At 38.8% G+C, this 12,334-nt stretch overlaps 1 long non-coding RNA gene across 1 annotated transcript; it reads right to left on the bottom strand.

The window, feature by feature from the left end:
- Positions 1–952: 952 nt before the first annotated feature.
- Positions 953–12,121, bottom strand: LOC122801523. The gene is made up of 3 exons (XR_006364754.1): positions 12,021–12,121; positions 10,924–11,008; positions 953–1,848 (listed from the first exon to the last, which is right to left on the bottom strand). It is a non-coding gene; the product is annotated as an uncharacterized LOC122801523 (long non-coding RNA).
- Between the last annotated feature and the right edge of the window lie 213 nt (positions 12,122–12,334).

Here is a 12,334-nt window from a genome sequence, read left to right as displayed (position 1 = left end):
TTTTCTGGCAAATAACTGAGGATTGAAGTCACTAAATATTTTTGGCACAGTGGTGCAGCGGTTGAGTTGTTGTCTCACAGCAAGAGGCTCTCCAGTTCGATTCTTAGCTGGGGTGCCATGTGTGCAGAGTCTGCATGTCCTCCCTGCATTTGTGTGCATTTCCTCAGGGTGCTTTGGTTTCCTCCCATGTTATAAAAACAAATGTCTGGAACATTTTTTTCCCAGGCCTCTGCTGAAAATTGGCTTTGTTCCAAGTTGGACTTTCCTGGTAAACAGGTGTAAAATAAATAAATAATTATAAACATTTGAGTTTCAGAGTTTATATAATTCAGAAAATGAAGGCTAACACAAAACCTATTATTCTAGGAACTTTCTAAGTTTATAAATGCAATACTTAAAATGTCTCTATTTTAAGCCTTTGTTCCCCCATTGTTTTAGACTTTGTCCAGATTTCTTCTGTTGAGAGGTATGATCCACCTGAGTTATCACTAACTCAGGCAGTTAGGATCTTGTTTTAATGTTTCATCTGAAGGGTAACACACCCAGGAGTGCAGCACTCCCCTAATGCTGCACTGCAGTTTCAGCAATCCATATATTTGGTGTAGGAATGGAATCCGCAACCTGCTGTACCAAAAAAAAAGTGAGCTACCTATTAATCCACTGACACTGCTGATGTCCATCTGGGTTAAGCAAAAAAAAACTTTTCAGCAGAGAGCTGTGTAGAAACTCCCCAGATTTTGATATATATATATATATATATATATATATATATATATATATATATATATATATATATACTGAATTATTTTAGCACAGTTCTGTATTGTTAGTTGAATCTTGGTATTCTTTTACAGGTCTTAGCAATTACAAAACTCAACATATACTTAGATATTAATATATATATGTATATATATCTTACGGTAAAAAGCAATAGCACCACTACGGCAGCAAGTAATTTTAAAATAAACAATTTAATGTTACAATAAAACAGCAAAAATAACAACAAGATAAGTGCTTTCAGGCATTCCCAACACCCTTCTTCATATCCTGTCCCTTCATAAAGCCATCAGATATTTAAACAAGATAAAGACTAATCAAAAGTCAATATTCACACCTAAGCCCTTTTAGGGTTGGTTTTAAAGGAATGGAGGTGTTCAGTCCTGGAGGTGTGTCTGCCTGTAAGTCACCAATCCAATTCATCTCAGCCAGTTCCATACGTAATACAATATTCCCTCCTCTCATATTTTTCTTCACTACTAGGATGTCCATAAAATTAAAAATATGAGAGTTATTTGCCATAATGTGTTTTGTCAATGGGTTTTTATCATCTTTGAGTTGAATATCACTGGCATGCTTGGAAATCCTCTCTTTAAATTGTTGGTTAGTTTTGCCAACATAGAAGCTGCTGACTACAGGCAATATCAATAAGATTTTTAGTCTTACAATCAGCATATGTCTGTAAACAATAGCATTTATGAGTTTTAGGATGTATAAGTACTTGTTTTTTAAAGATGTATTTACAACTTGTACATTGTTATGCTGAGTATGGCAAAGTAAACCTTTAAGTTCTTATTATTCTCAAACAAAAATAATGGAGTCTCTCTCACTATTTGTCTTATATTCTCATCACTAGTAAAGATTTTCCAGTTATCTCCTGTGATGTCACATATACCGAACATCATTCGAATATGTCAGGATCACTCTCATAGGTGCAGTTCTCACAACTTTCTTGGATTCCATAGGATTACCTGCTTGGTTCTTCTTAGAATGACAGGGTCTTCCAGTGGTGTTACATAATTTGACAGCTTCCTTAAGTTGGTTATGAACCTCAGTCTTGTTGTATCCTGTCTGGATGAAATCAAGAGATAAACATTCTTTGGATAAAAGAAAATCATCATCTGTAGTATGCAGACATGGATTCCTTAATATTTGGCCTTTGAGTATATTTTTATAAATGTATATGGGATACATACTACTTAAATCTAACGGGTTATTAAACACAAACACATCAGAAGTGAGGCTTTGTAACTTAAACTCATAAACAGACACATAAATGTTAACACTCTGGCTGTTCTCTCAAAATGGCACTGCTGCACATGCTCAATATTTATATGCACGTGCTACATCTGGAAATGCTTCTTAAAGGTACATACACATGCTCTGATCTACAAATACAGCTTCTGTTTGTAACACACGAACAGTACTTGGCAAGTGACTGCAGGGATCAAAAGTGACCTAGCCATATGCACCTTTAACAGACACTTAAAAGTGAAGAAAAGGGAAAGTGGGAAGCTGGGTAGAGACATTATTCAAAGAGGAAATGACTCCTATAAGTATTAGTTAGCCATAAACACATTACTGTTAATTCTGGTCCCTTGCATAAGAAAAGGAAACTGATAACGTAAATCGTCTTTTCCAGGCAGAATGATTTTTAGAGGACACATAGCAAAATGTTCCATTTTATCCTGGAGTGTCAGATGTCTGACCAAATGGCATAAAACAGAATGCATATGTGAAGTATATCAGGAAAGCCAATGCCAACTTAACTGTGCTTGAAAAGACTAACCCTAAAAAAAACAAATGGTTGATAAGTTCTATGACAATGGAGCCACTGATAATCCATGATCTGTCTTAACAGAGCTAAAAAAAGGAATACTTATATTGGTACATCTTTTCCTTAGCTGGATCATGAATAAGGATAGATGGGTCATTGTGAAACACAAAACAGTGGGCATCCCTCATCACATCAGCCTTTCATGAGCCCAGTAATGAGAAGTTTCTCCCACTGCAGGATTATTTTAAAGAAATAGGCTGGGAAACACATTTCCACATTAGTGGGGGGTAGCCATATATACTCTCACTAACACATAATATAGTAATATAAATAATGGCCTACTTACTGGTACTATGTTTCTGGATCTTAAGACAGCACTTGAAATGTTTAATTACCCATCACTGCTCAACAAACTAACTGCCTCAGGTTTCTTCAATGACGTCACATTATGATTTTGCAATTACCTTACTAATAAATTGCTCAAAGTTATGGGTGGTGTTGATTTTTCCATCAGGTAATATTACCAAGGGCATCCTTCAGGAGTCATTACTTGCTCCTTTCCTATTCTGTTTGTGAATCAGTAACAACCCCTGTGACCTTCTGCTTCTAAATTGTATCCTGTATGCTGATCTATGGTCTTCAAAAATGCAGGTGCCAATGCCCACAACATCAGTTAAATTACTGTGGAACTGGATGAACATAAACATGTTGACTATGATTGCAGCTATGACTAATATTGTGCTGTCTGGGACAGTGCAGAAACTCAAAGTAACTAATGAAATGTCCATCTTGGACACTACCTGTCCACCCCTAGCTTATACTGATCAGTACCTAAACTTCACTATGCATAGCAAAGCACAGGCACATACAACTTCAATCCCTTACAAGATATCATATTTTTATAAACCTGAAGCTAGAACTACAAAAGTCATTACTTTTCTGCACTCAAGACATAATTTGCTCTCCCTACTCACTCCCTACTCTTTCTTTAGTATCATCTCACAATGCAGCCCTATTGCAAACTACAGAAAATAGAATATTAAGGTTTACACTCACAGCAAGAGGTTCTCCAGTTCGATTCTCGGCTGGGGTGCCTTTTGTGTGGAGTCTGCATGTCCTCCCTGTGGTCACGTGGGTTTCCTCCGGGTGCCCTGGTTTCCTCCCACATACCAAAAACATGCTGTAGGTGGATTAGACACTCTAAATTGGCCCTAGGTGTGAGTGTGTGCATGTGTGTGCCCTCTGTGGAAGGTTGGGCGCCGGGCTGGCAACTCGACACCGTAAAACTCCACTGCCAATCATGAGTGGACAGGTGATCCACTGTGGCTACCCCTAACCGGGAAAAGCCAAAAGAAGAAGAAGAAGACCCTTAGTAAACACCAAAATATCACTGCAGAACCCTTGGAAAAGGCAATTGGTTATCCTTTGCAGCAAGAGCCATCTACTTACTGTGCACCCTAAACTTCTAGCTGCTTCATGAAGGGTATTGCCCTCCATTACAGAATACGATACAAGTCAGGGAGCAAACTCTCATGCTATGAAACAGTGGTGTGTTGTTAGGCCATCATTTAAATTATCTATGACAGAAAAAGCATTTAGGAAAATTGCTTCAGAATGCTAGAACAAGTTATCAAACAACATATGACTAACAGTACTACTTGGTAAACAGCAACTGTTTAAGAAAGTCTTCCTTATAGAAAAAAATAAATGCAAATGTTTCAGCCTTGTAGATTAATATGAAGGAGAAGACATGCCTACATATGCTACTTAGTGATCTTGAAAACAAAGTAGCATCAGAAATTATAACTTTTGTCTGGCTTGCAGAAGTTGTATAGTCAGAACAACTTTACTGTACTTAATTTATTATTTAGTTGCATATTGCTGGTATGATTTTTTGTCACAGAAGTTGATTTAATTTTCCTTGAATTCTGCGGTTACTGATTTTGGTTATTCTTTTCTTTTGCGATATTTTATTCATTTAATGCTGAATATGGATTCCTTAAATGAGTATGCAATTAACAATTTGCTAATGTACAAATATCTTGTACAGTGTAATAAATGTTATGCATATTTAAAGGTAGCAGCTGATAACACTGATGATCTGTGTTCCTCGTCTCAAAAGGATGATTTGCATACGATTGTTAGAAGTAAATCTAGTCTTAATAATGATGATGGCACTTATGCAATTGGCATGACTTAGAGAACTGTTGTTTATTATATTAATGACTGGACTGATGAACTAAAATAATGTTAGGCAAAGAACAAACCCAGCAGATGCATGTTGACAATACTCACAATTTAAAGTGACTTTTGTGCTAGGACTCTCCAGCAAATAAAGATATATAGGCAAGAGTGACACGGATCACAAAATGGCTTTAATGGTCAGCATACCCTCCTGTGTGATGTAGGATTTTGTTTGTTTGTTGGATCTATGTATATCACATACATTTTTGACTTGGAGAAGAGGGAACGGCTAAGAAAACTAATCTTTGCTGCATTTGCCATTGCAGTTGGAACTGGAAAATGATCCCAAAGATTTTTCAGAACAGTTACATGTGTATGAGCATGGATTGTGATCATAAGAAGTATATATAATTTCAAGATTACTAAAGTTTTTTTTCTTTATTGTTAAGACCATCTTATCTGAACTGTTTAGAATGACTTACTGAAACCTGTATACTTGCTTTTAGTAAACAACTAAGTCACAATGGTGTGTTTATTTTCTTTTTAACTTGAATTTTAAGATATTCAGTGTATGTGTTATTTACTTGTTATTCTGTTTACCGTTCAAAATAAAATTATTTTGAAAAAACGTTTACAATAATTCTAGAAATTCTTCTTATTGTTTTTTTTCTTTCTCCTATTCTTGAAATGTAAAAAGTACTAAATACCATCAAGACTTCTTCCACTGTGGCATGCAGAAATGTGCCACATTGTGGCAAGGATTTGTAGCCTGTGCAATACTAATTTTCTAGAAGGCCTCTAAAAAACAGCCACAGAGCTAATCAGATACACTAGATATCAATTAATACTGGCAGTCTGAGCAAAGGACCACATAATTAAAGAGTGCAGCAGCATCTACTAGATAAACAGGGATAAGCTTCTACGTGACATGACCAGTGTTACAGCAGGATGCATGGCAACCATGACAGATGTCACAAGTAAGGCAAGCTAGCACAATCAAGTCAATGCATGCTCACGCCCGGAATGTAGCACCACATAGCTGTATCATGGGCTCACTGAGCACAAGAAGGGCAGCACAGCATGTAGCCATACGTAGCAAAGTGCTAAGCATGTCATTGGGAGGAAATGTGATAGATGGGAGAACATCAAGCAGGAGTAAACACACAAGGTTAACCATAAGACTATAAATTATGAAAGAAGGGGGCCTAGGTGTGGAAGGTAGTAAGGAGAGCTGTGAATGGGATAGAGTGAGAAGGGCGGGTAGCAGCAGCAGACAAAATAACAAAAAACACACACTCAGACAGACAGATGTGGTACATTAGAAAAGGTAGATGTAATGGTGGATGGACACAGGCATAAAAAGGGTGAATAAATGGCGAGGGGGAGGGTTAGACAATAAACAGGGAATGGGGAATGAAATGTAATGGAGGGGAATACTAGGATGGGGATAAGTTGTGTTTCAGGCGTGGTTGGATGCCAGCTCCAAAATGGTAACAAACCCAGGCATCACTCCACCACTAATCCAGGGAGTGGGGGGCTACCAGTTAAAAGACTCCAGCAGTTTCAGGCACACTCCATCAGCCTCCATAATTCATACCAGGATTCCAGATAAGAGCCCCCCCCCGACCCACTTTCAGAAGAGAAAACTACACCCTCTCCCAAGAAGAAGGCATGGAGTGCACAAGTAACCCTTTTGGGTCATGTCTAGCAGGTGGATAATGGTTTCCTTGCTGAGAGGCAGACCTGATAGCCACTGGTGACCCATAAACAGAGGCACAGACTGGCAATTCCTGAGGTGTCTGCAACCTCATCTGATCATCTACAACTGTACCCTGTACCTGTAGTAGGAGAAAACAATGGGAAAAAAAACAATAAACATATATACTGCAAACACAATCTCAGTTATATGGGCTGGCACATGTTATACATGCCCTGCACCCAGAAGAGATGCTCATGCCTTCTGCAGCTCCCAACCATATTCAGCTGCCATTCCTCTACTATCAGAAAGCAAAGTATGTATTCATAATTATAAATGTACAATAGCTAAGACAGAAGAATATAATCTACTGAAAAAAATGTTTACAATAGATTTCAGGTTCCATGTCGTGAATGTCTGCTTATCCACTAACAAATCAGGTTGGGATGATGCCATTTCAGGTCACTACACTGATGTTGCCATTGCTGACCAGAATGAATTATGCCAGTGGCATGACTCATTCTTGCAGAAGTTCATGCCAAGCATCCTCCTTCCACAGTGGGCCATCATAACTGCCCAGCAGGTGCATTCTGAAATAATTTTGCAGGAAGAACAGGAAAATTCTGATCATCTTGGTACATCATGCTGGGGTCCTCCATTCTCCATTGCCTGAGGTAACTATGATCACCTACGCAGATCTGCTTGAGGAGCAAAATGGTAGCCTTATGTGCATGGAGGCATGCTTGTGAATCACATGTTGTGCAATCTAGTGCTGCATTGTGGCACTAATAAATGCCCATAGCACAACAGTGTGGCAGTGTGACATAGGCTATATGCACAAACTGTCACAGACTGTTCACATGCTTTGTGATCAGAGTGAACATGCACAACTAGAATCAGCATGTTTGGGTAGTGCATTTCACAGTGGCAGTGATTTATAGATAGTGGTGTTAACTGGCTTTATTACCATAAACACCATGCTAACTGGCTCCTTGTAGTGCGATATAAAGAGTTGGTGACATTTTGTGCAGCACAGCTCAGTGCCATACAACTGTGAAACACCAGAACTTTCAGTAAAACATACATAGGCGTAGGGCTTCACAGCGGTAAAGAATGAGTTTTGCCTGGTAGAGCACCTCAGCAAAAAACAGCAAACTGTGCTAGATGTCAGGGGACAGTAAGGCAGATATTATGATGTGTGTATAACCAAGAACTAATGACACTGCTATTGCACTGTATTGTCTCCCTATGGCTGTGGGGGGGGGTAACCATGTACATTGGGAACCTGGGAAGAACATGCTACAAGGATGGGGGGAGTTCCAAGGTCACATGTTAAAGCAAGGATACAGTATATAAATGGGGAGGCTACAATACATAATTAAGGGGAACAGCCCTAACTGCAGCTGGTATTCAGGTGCATAGAGGAGGGAAGGCTGTAGTCATTATTACAGTACATAAATGGATGGCCTCCACAAGCCATGCATTCCATTGTTGTAGAGGATTTTCTGGCCACACACCATCCCAAGTCAAACTATACAGATCATTGTTGTGGTATCTTCACTGTTAACTGTGGGCATTAGCCTGCCACCTCTTCCCACAGTATTCATGCAAGTTATTGGAAACACAACTCATCGACAGATGGTATGCTCCATGAAGGCATGTATGTGTGGCTCAGTAGTTCTATATCTTCCCGACCAGAGACAGCACCAACCCTTGAGACAGCGAACCCAACACAGTGGAGACTGACAATGGCCATAATATTGCGGATTTATACCATCAATGAAAGATGTGATTCCTGACTCCCCACAATCTCAAAAAGAACGTAGCTACACTGTTCACCTCTCATGGCCTAACCCTTATTACAATGTTATATTCACTTATCACTATTTCTCCCCAACTATGCAAGTGCTGATGATATGGTGATGTTTGATGTGCAGCATGGTCAGTCCATGAACTTCCCTGCATATCCTGAGTGTACTAATGCATGTACCATTTCAGTCTGTCTTGTCTGTGTCATGGCTGAAAGCTGTGGACCACACTCTGCCTCCTTGCTACAAATGCAATGTGTTGTGCCTGTTTCTGCCTCTGCTGTTGTACTGCTGGTTCAAGTTTTTCCTCTGACTTTCCATTCTGCCCTTCTTCTGCTGTTATGATTGATTTGTAAGACCCTGTCAAGCTATTTGCCTGCTGTCCCATCTAGTTGTGCAGTGCCATGTTGTGTAGCATGACACACACAACAAAGATCTTGCTGCAGATACCTTTACTGTATTGCAATGCACCTCCTAACTTGCCTCACCATTTAAAGCATTCCTTCCATGGTATAAACAAATGTTCCACTATATTTCATATTTCTGCATAGAGTGCATTATAGACCATTTCCTGCATGGCCTAGGGGTTGTGTATTGGGGTAATTAACCAGGGTTCTAGAACATAACTAGCATTGCCTGCAACAGACTCAGTAACAGTATATTATATGTGGCCTGCTCCTTGCTTGTATGGTATCACTGTGCATAGACCTGCCTATCTAGCATGTGTGTGCATACCTACCAACCAGATGACCTTGTTGGTATGGGTTGGATTTGTGCCAAATGTGTGAATCATGTGAACTGCCTGGATGGTGCAAAGATACATTACTGCAGCACAGTGCACAATGTATTAGCCCACTAGGCCACTCAGTTTTTTATATATTATATATATATAATGCACTGGGAATTACAGTCCAAATAACAGTTCAGGAAGTGGAACCTTTCCTGTTGATGTACTGTGATTCAAATCCAGGCAGAGCATTGATGGCTACATGTGTGCAATCTATGGGTCCCAGGACTTCAGGAAAGGGGGGGCTATTTGCACAATGTTTGCATGGTACTGGTTCTCTTCTATGTAATCCTGAAAGCAAAGTACAAAGGATTAGTGCAGATAAAATAATTTTAGCTAGCAGATCTAGGAGAATCTCTTTCTCTGCTACCTTCCTTGTGGGAGGAATAAAGACGTCTTGTTGAAGTTTCAAGTAATTTATTCAGTTAAGTAAGTAGATGGATGAGTGTTCTTTAGCCTTCCTCAATAACTCCTGTGTAGTTCTGGGGAACTAGATATACTCCACCACAAGCTGTAGCATAATATTGTGGAACTGGTTTGGGATCTATGAGGCTGGAACCTCTGATATCCCCAGCATGTTCCCATAGGTTACTGAAAGGTCACTGTAAATGGTTAAGGCTACACATACATTAGTATCCACAGGAATGGGCATACCATGCATTCCCCCTCAATTCAGATTATGGCTGACACAGTTTAGCTAGGCCCCTTAAGAGTCTCGCTATACACTCAGAAACAATACACAGCCTGCTGCTCTGTGAGCTGGTGGTACAGAGTGCATGACAGTGACATACAACACTGTGGCCATTTCCTCTAATATCAGCTAGTAATATATGCTGCTGTTGTGCCACTGCTTCTTCTACTGCTATCATCATTCTGTCATGTACAGTATGCATTTTGACCTTCAGATTGGGCATACTCTGTGGTGCAGTGCACCCATGTTATAGGTTTCTGAAGCAGTCAGCCATTTTGGGTGCTGTCATTTGCACTATCCATGTGGCTCATTTGCATAAAATTATGCACTAGTTAACATGTGGTGCTTACTGTATTATTTGTCCTTTGCTTGACCTCACTATCTGTACCTTAGAATTGGCCATACCCAGCACATTGTTGCTGCCCATGCTAATTTGTATTGTACATTCTACTACACTTCCATGAATCCCAGCCTGAACCTTTTTGGGCATCTTGGCTATACCACCTACACTAAGAAACATATTGAATGTCTGCATCCACACCTTACATTTTTCTGCTAAACTACCTTGTAATGTGAGAATTCCTAGTAGCTACTAATCGATATTTTTTTCTCTCCAAAGAATGAAATGCCCTGAGGGCTCCTTTGAGTTATGCGATTTAAAGATGAAATGGTGACTTTACTTAATATGAATGAAATTCAAGCTGCAAATTATGTTTCTGTACTACAGAATAATTAGTAAATTGCAAATGAATAAAACTCATTCACTTCTAACACCATGTATTGTACCATTTATGACAAGATAGTCAATAAAGACTCAGAAATCATGCCTGTTTGGCCAGCCTCTATGCAGTCTTTACTGCGACTTCCCTGTGGTGAGAGATACATCGCATGTCATACATTTCCTGTGAATAAATGCTATAATGTTTAAAGTTATATACTGGAATACAAGCTAGACTAAGTTGTTACAGATGTCATGGCATTTATATTAAAAGTCTTCCAGTAAACAGAGAGATCTAAAAAGGCCCCTGACCTATAAACACTGCAATTACCTAGCTCTCCAAATAACAATATAAATAATTACTTTTTCTGACAAAAAACGTGATCCAGAGGAAAAAATAAAACTTCATTGTCATCAAAACTAACTACTACAACTCAGAAAAACAACTAGAAACAGAAGAGAATACTGAAAACTAAGAAGATTACCTTTGGTACTGCCAGGATTCCTTCACATGTGCTCTACTTGCTGGCTGACTGAATCACCCGGAGGCCAGCCATCTTCTTCCAGCTCCTAAGCAACAAAAGAGAAATAATGCTGACTGACTCAGATACCATGAACTCTCAAACTTCTAAAACTAAGTTTCAGCACTTACATCTCCAGAAAAAGACATTAATACTAAAAGGCCAAGAACTGGGAAGCAACAAGAAACCAGTAAATCATCCCGTAAAAATAAAACTGAATCCACAAACCTTGATGACTTAAAACTTTTATAACAGCCTCTACAGTTAGCTATTCAAAATTTCTCAGACCAGTTAAAATCTTTTGGGGATTCCATTAATCACATTGCAACCAGAGTGGAAAAATCAGAAGCCAGAATCTTTGAAAATGGAAATAAAATTGAAGAACTACAGAAGGAATCTAAAGCTTATAACAATTCTATACAAGAAATGCAGCCAAACATCCTGGAGCTAGAAGCAAGATACAGGCATAATAATATCATCTTGAGGGGTATTCCAGAAAGTATTGAGCAAAACAAACTACTGGAAACAATTCTGGCTATATTTGGGGCTCTACCTGAAAACAACACTGAAGCAAGCCAGACAACAATAGAAAGAGCACACCGAGCCCTACATCTATCATTAGATTCCACTAAACCAAGATTAGTATATGTAAAACTGCTTAATTTTCAACATGCGACCAGAATCCTTACAGCTGCAAAAAAAAAAAAAAAAAACGTGGTCTGGAATGGCAATAAAATATTTTTTGCCCAAGATCTTCATCTACAAATTAAAATGAAACGTCAAAAACTATCACCATTTTGTACATTTTGTAGTTTTTTTATACAAAAGCAGATTAGATTCCAAATGAAATACCCTCACACACTCCACTTCCAGCATCAGGGGATCAAATACAATGCCAGCAACATCTCTGAAGCGAAGAAATCCTTCTTAAGTACCTTCAAAGCAGTTCCTGAACTACTTACTACTAAAAGTAGCAAATAAAATGAAAATAAGCAACATCATTGATCGCTAATTGAGGACGAGTGAATGCGATAGAAATAAGGTAAAAATAAGCATCTTACCATTTTGGTACTGTTTATACTCTAAAAGAAATAATCCGCGGACTTCTTGACCGAAAATGACTCTGGTTCCATTAATACAGCATGAGGATCCAGCCATCACAATCTGCAAGTCACTTCCTGGTTAACCCCTGAACTTGTCTTCCCAGAAGCCTTATCTTTCTTAAAGCACCACTACCACATTTTTCAGGCAGGCAAGCAAAAGAAATGCAAGAATTGCATTCATAATGTCGGATTTTCAACACATCTATTGTTTTTAATCCTGAAAAGCACAAGTTAACCAGAAAATCTTTAGTTTTGAATTACTACAATTAGAT

This window comes from Protopterus annectens, chromosome 1.part0, assembly GCF_019279795.1.
Source record: "Protopterus annectens isolate FY-2018-M chromosome 1.part0, PAN1.0, whole genome shotgun sequence".
NCBI lineage: Eukaryota > Metazoa > Chordata > Ceratodontiformes > Protopteridae > Protopterus > Protopterus annectens.
This window is presented reverse-complemented; position numbering and strand designations above follow the sequence as displayed.